This window comes from Phocoena sinus, chromosome 8 (assembly GCF_008692025.1).
Source record: "Phocoena sinus isolate mPhoSin1 chromosome 8, mPhoSin1.pri, whole genome shotgun sequence".
NCBI classification, from domain to species: domain Eukaryota; kingdom Metazoa; phylum Chordata; class Mammalia; order Artiodactyla; family Phocoenidae; genus Phocoena; species Phocoena sinus.
The window spans coordinates 79,504,400-79,511,568 of record NC_045770.1 but is presented as its reverse complement, the minus strand read 5'-3'; positions in this window follow the sequence as shown (position 1 = coordinate 79,511,568).

Genomic DNA, 7,169 nt, shown 5'->3' with positions numbered 1-7,169 from the left:
AAATAAATGTGCAGGGTGGGGAGGGACAAATCTTCCTTATAAAAGAATTTCAGTTACAAATAAGTATTAACAGACATAAAGGAGAAATTGAAAGTAACACAATAATAGTAGGGCACTTTAACACCCCACTTACACCAATGGACTGATCATCCAGACAGAAAATCAATAAGGAAACACTGGCCTTAAATGACACGTTAGGTCAGATAGACTTAATTGATATATAATAGAGCATTCTATCCAAGAGCAGCAGATTACACATTCTTTTCCAGTACACATGGAACATTCTCCAGGAGAGGTCACATGCTAGGCCATAAAACAAGCCTCTGTAAACTTAAGAAAACTGAAACCATATCAAGCATCATTTCCAACCACAATGCTATGAGACGAGATATAAACTACAAGAAAATAACTTTAAGAAGACACCAGCACATGAAGGCTAAACAATATGTTACTAAACAACAAATGGATCACTGAAGAAATCAAAGAGGAAGTAAAAAAAATACCTAAGGACAAATGAAAACAAAAACACAATGATCCAAAACCTATGGGATGCAGCAAAAGCAGTTCTAAGAGGGAAGATTATGGCAATAAAAGCTTAGCTCAGGAAACAAGAAAATCTCAAATAAACAACCTAAACTTACACCTGAAGGAACTAGAGAAAGAACAAACAAAACCCAAAGTTAGTAAAGGAAAGAAACCATAAAGATCAGAGCAGAAATAAATGAAAGAGGTTAAAAAAAAACCCAGAAGAGATCAAAGAAACTAAAAGCCAGTTCTTTGAAAAGATAAAGAAAATTGATAAACCTTTAGCCATAATCATCACGAAAAAATGGGAGAGAGCCCAAATCAATAAAATCAGAAATGAAAAAGGAGAAGTTACAACCACCTCAGAAATACAAAGGATTGCAAGAGACTACTATGAACAATTATAAGCCAATAATCTGGATAACCCAGAAGAAATGGACAAATTCTTAGAAAGGTACAATATTCTAAGACTGTACCAGGAAGAAATAGGAAATATGAACAGACAAATTACCAGTAATGAAATTGAATCAGTACTTTAAAGACTCCCAACAAACAAAAGTCTAGGACCAGATGGCTTCACAGGTGAATTCTACAAAACAATTAGAGAAGAGTTAAAATCTATCCTTCTCAAACTATTCCAAAAACTGCAGAGAAAGAAACACTTCTGAGAATATTCTGTGAGGCCTGTATCACACTGATAGCAAAACCAGTCAAAGATATCAAAAAAAAAAAAAAAGAGAAAATTACAGGCCAATATATCTGATTAACACAAATGCTGAAATCCTTAACAAAATATTAGCAAATCAAATCCAACAATACATTAGGAGGATCACACACCATGATCAAGTGGGATTTATCCCAGGGATCCAAGGATTTTTCAATGTCTGCAAATCAATCAATGTGACACACCACATTAACAAATTGAAGAATAAAAACCATATGATCATCTCAATAGATGCAGAAAAAGCTTTTGACAAAATTCAACATCCATTTATGACAAAAACTCCAGAAAGTGGGCATGGAGGGAACACACCTCAACATAATAAAGGCCATATACAACAAACCCACAGCAAACATCATTCTCAATGGTGAAAAGCTGAAAGCATTCCCTCTAAGATCAGGAACAAGACAAAGATGCCCACTCTCGCCACTTTAATTCAACATAGTTTTGGAAGTCCTAGTCACAGCAATCAGACAAGAGAAAGAAATGAGGAATCCAAACTGGAAAGGAAGAAACAAAATTGTCACTCTTTGTAGGTGGCGTGATACTATACGTAGAAAATCTTAAAGAGGCCACCAGAAAACTACTAGAGCTCATCAATGAATTCAGTAAAGTTTGCTGAGGAAATAATCCCATTTACCATCACATCAAAAAGAATAAAATACCTAGGAACAAGCCTACCTAAGGAGGTAAAAGTCCTGTGCCCAGAAAAGTATAAGATGCTGATGGAAGAAATTGAAGGTGACACAGACATATGGAAAGCTATGCCATGTTCTTGGATTAGAAGAATTAATATTGTTAAAATAACCATACTACCCATGGCAATCTACAGATTCAATGCAATCCCTATCAAAATAACAATGGCATTTTCCACAGAACTAGAACAAACAATTTAAAAATTTGTATGGAAACACAAAGGCCCCAAATAGTCAAACCCATCTTGAGAAAGAAGAACAGAGCTGGAGGAATAAGTTCCCTGGCTTCAGACTATACTACAAAGCTACAGTAACCAAAACGGTGTGGTACTGGCACAAAAACAGACACATAGATCAATGGAACAGAATAGAGAGCTCAGAAATATATCCACACACTTATGGTAAATTAATCTATGACAAAGGAGGCAAGAATATACAATGGAGAAAACACAGTCTCTTCAATAAGTGGTGCTGGGAAAACTGGACAGCTACATGTAGAAGAATGAAATTAGAACGTTCTTTAACACTATTTACAAAAATAAACTCAAATGGATTAAAGACCTAAGTGTAAGACTGGAAACCATAAAACTCTTAGAGGAAAACATAGGAAGAACACACTTTGACATAAGCTGTAGCAATATTTTTTGGGGCCCATCTCCTAAAACAAATGAAACAAAAGCAAAAATAAACAAATGGGACCTAACTAAACTTCAAAGCTTTTGCACGGCAAAGAAAACCATCAACAAAATGAAAAGACAACCTACCAAATGGGAGAAAATATCTGCAAAGATATGACCAATAAGGGGTTAATATCCAACATATGTAAACAGCTCATACAACTCAACATCAAAAAACAAACAACCTGATTTAAAAATGAGCAGAACTGAATAAACATTTATGTAGATGAAAAAATGCTCAACATCACTCATCATCAGGGAAATGCAAATCAAAACCACAATGAGATATCACCTCACACCTGTCTGAATAGCCATCCTCAAAAGAACACAACTAACAAACGTTGGTGAGGATATGGAGAAAAGGGAACCCTCGTACACTGTTTGTGGGAATGTAAATTAGTGCAGCCGCTGTGGAAAACAGTATGGAGGTTTCTCAAAAAACTAAAAATAGGACTACCATATGACCCAGAAGTTCCACTCCTGTGTATATATCAGAAAAAAACAAAAACACGAATTTGAAAATATATATGCACCCCAATGTTCACAGCAGCATTATTTATAATTGCCAAGATATGGAAGCAACCTAAGTGTCCATGGATAGATTTGGAAAGCATTATGCTAAGTGAAATAAGTCAGACAAAGACAAATACTGTATGATATCACTTATATGTGGAATCTAAAAAATACAACAAATTAGTGAATATAACAAAAAAGAAGCAGACTCACAGATATAGAGAACAAACTAGTGGTTCCTAGTGGGGAGAGGGAAACTGGGAGAGCAATATAAGGGTAGAGGATTAAGAGGTACAAACTGTTAGGTATAAAATAAGCTACAAGGATAAAACATGGGGACAACACAGGGAATATAGCAAATCTTTTATAATAACTGTAAATGGAGTATAACCTTTAAAAATTGTGATCACTATATTCCACACCTATAACATATAATATTTATGTGTCAAATACACTTCAGTTAAAAAAAAAGTGCTAGTAAAAGATAAAAGAATGCCAGTTGATAAATGTAGAAGGAATGAGGGAAACAGAATATCCCCCTTAGAACACCACAGTAGTAATTGCTGCAGGCAAGATCTACTGCTGAGTTCTAATGTCAGCAGATGAAACTTTAAGGAGGAACAGGATATTTGCATAGTTTCACACTATCTCCTCCCAAACCGTTATTCATTACTGTAGTGGTTTCACATAGTTATAAATGTTTTGATACTCTTCCCTCCAGGAAGTGGAGCTTAATTCCTCTCCCACTGAGCGTGGGCTGGACTTAGTGTCTTACTTTTGAGGAAAAGAATATAAAGACATCTGACAGATAGCACCTTAACCAAGTGATCAAGGTTAATATCACCAATAATAACACGGTTTGACAACATGGACTCCCTGGTATGATGCAACTGGGAGGGCACTTCACCTCTGTGGGATTCTCCCCCCAACCCATAACTGCAGTCTATTCATGATAAAACATCAGACAAACCTTCATGGAGGGATATGGTACAAAAACCTGACCACTTCTCAAAACAGTCAAAGTTATAAAAGACAAGGAAAGACAGAGAAACCATCACAGACTGAGGAGACTAAGGAAAAAACTAAATGCAATGCACTATCATGGATTGGATCCTGGAACAGAAATCTGAATAAAATCTATAGTTGAGTTCATGGTATTGTACCAATGTTAATATTTTAGTTTTGGTAAATGTACCATGGCTATATAAATGTTTAAAATGGTTGGATAAATATACCATGATTATATCTAAGGAAAAGATGGGTGAAGGGTATACGGAAATGCTCAATGCTATGTTTTCAACTCTTTTGTCAACCTGAAATTGTTTTAACATAAAAAGTTAAAATATATGCTGCCCCCAAATTCATACTTATAAATTCAGAGCTTCTGAGTTTTTTGGTTTATTCTTATAAATACTGCATGATTTGCTATTCTTCTATTGTAACATGATAACTTGTCATTTGGTAGGAGAGGATTTAAACATAGTTATAAGTATCTGGAATTTATTTAATATAAGGGCTTTACTCCACTTTATTTGTAGGTCTTAAACAGAACTAAGATCAAATTGAATAATGATCAAGGCTAAGGAAGTAAGTTTAAGAGTGCACATGGATGGTTGCATTTCATTCAACATAATGCTTTTGCTGAGCAGAGAAGAACTTGTGTTTGGAATAATTCCAACAGAATATCATCCACAGAGGAAAAAAATGCATAATTTCAGATTAAATACATGAAAGGGAACTGTCATTTCATGGTGTCATGGGGGAAAAAAACAGCCTTTTTTATGTCATAGTGTCTTCTTTCAAAAAAGTCCATGTATATTTATATGTGTATTCAGGAAACCAAATTGTTTTTTAAATTAATCCATCTCCAATAATTTAAATCATGAAACAATACAGTGAGTTTATACACTACTAAAAATATCCTGACTTAAATTGGGGTGGGCAATGCCAGAATTTACAAATTGATGGTCCACGGACTGCATTTAGCCCTGGGGTATGTTTTCATTGGCCGGCACAGTTTAAATTTTTTGAATTAGCTGCCAATATCTAAAATAGTGAGTTTTTATATAAAAATCTGAGTTTCCATTCTCTTTCAAACAGTAAGGTGTGACAGCACCAAGCAGACCTTGTGGAGGCATGGCAGCTCTTGGCAAGGACTGGAAGGTAGATGCCTATTGTGAGGTAGGCCACAGTACCTAGCTGGTTGTCATGGTTGTATACAAACCTTTAAAAATTGAGATGAAATTCACATGACAGAATTAACCATTTCAAAGTGAACAAGTCAGTGGCATTTAATACATTCGCAATGTGCCAAATTCATAATGGTGTGCAACCACCACCTCTGTTTCCAGAAAACATCATCACCCCAAAGTAAAACTGTTCCAGTTAAGCAGTCACTCTCCATTCTCCCCTTCCCTCAGCCCCCAGCATCTGCCAATCTGCCTTCTGTCTCCTTGGATTTACCTATTCTGGATATTTCCTATAAATGGAATCATATGATATATGGCCTTTTATGTCTGGCTTCTTTCATGTTGCATAATTTTTCAAGGTTCCTCAATGTTGTAGCATGCATCAGTGCTTCTTTCCTTCTTCTGGCTGAATAATATTCCATTGTATGGGCATACCACATTTTGTTTATCCATTCATAGGTTGTTGTGGACATTTGCCTATTTCTAACCTTTTGGCTATTATGAATAGTGCTGCCATGAACCTTTGTGTACAGGGTTTTTTTGAATGAATATTATATTTTTGATATTTTCTATGGACATTAGTGTTGTTTCAGTCACAGGTCTTAACACTGCCTGTTACCTCCCACCCTGGCCTGCTTCACGCATTTGCTTTCTCACGCTGCCCCCAATGACTTTTGTATTTATCTTTTCTGGTCTATGCCCTGGGGGTGGGCATATGTCTCCCCTCCATTTTTGCCGTCTGTTCCAGCATGATACTTGAATAAAAACCTCTCTTCATTTTTCTTAAAAAGGTGCCTCGGGCTTCCCTGGTGGCGCGGTGGTTGAGAGTCCGCCTGCCGATGCAGGGGACACGGGTTCGTGCCCCGGTCCGGGAGGATCCCACATGCCGCAGAGCGGCTGGGCCCATAAGCCATGGCCGCTGAGCCTGCGCGTCCGGAGCCTGTGCTCCGCAACGGAAGGGGCCACAACATTGAGAGGCCCGCGTAACGCAAAAAAAAAAAAAAAAAAAAAAAAAAAGTGCCTCTACACTAGACTTCCTGGCCTTTTCTTCCTCAATTTTGTTCATTCTCTGATAAATATTGATTATGGATGAGGGTTGTTTTCATTTTCTTCAATTTTTGACATTAAAAAATTGGACAGTTGGAGAAAATTTAAAATTGGGGCTAGAGCTTTGCCCCTTTTACAGTAAGCAGTGACTTGATATACGCATCTGGGTTTAATTATGGTTGGCATCTCTGAACTCTGAAGCAAAATACATACTGCTGAGATGTCATGTGTTTCTGGCAGTGCAAGAGTATAATTACTCAATGTATAGTCACTCCTCTGACTTTTTTTTTAAGATTTTTTTTTTGATGTGGACCATTTTTAAAGTCTTTACTGAATTTGTTACAATATTGCTTCTGTTTTATGTTTTGATTTTTTTGGTTGCGAGGCATGGGGGTTCTTAGCTCCCCGACCAGGGATCGAACCTGCACCCCCTGCATTGGAAGGGGGAATCTCAACCACTGGACTGCTAGGGAAGTCCCCCTCTGACTTTTCTTTAACCTCAAGGTCTGTGTTACCTCCCTCTCTCTGCCCCTGCACTCATGGGAAGGCCTTTTTTTCACTTCAATCCCTATCAGTGCCCCTCTGATTTCCCCTTATTTGCCGTTTAATCATTCACTTTAAGTAACTTAACTTCTTTATGGTTGTATCTTGCCTCCCTAACTAGATTTTAAAGCCCTGCTGAATGGAATCTAGTTTTTTTTATTTTTTATATGCTTCAGTGCAGAGCATATGTAATAAGCGTGCAGTAAATATTTGAAGTAGTGACTCACACACACAAAAAAAAAATGCCCCTTTAAGTATA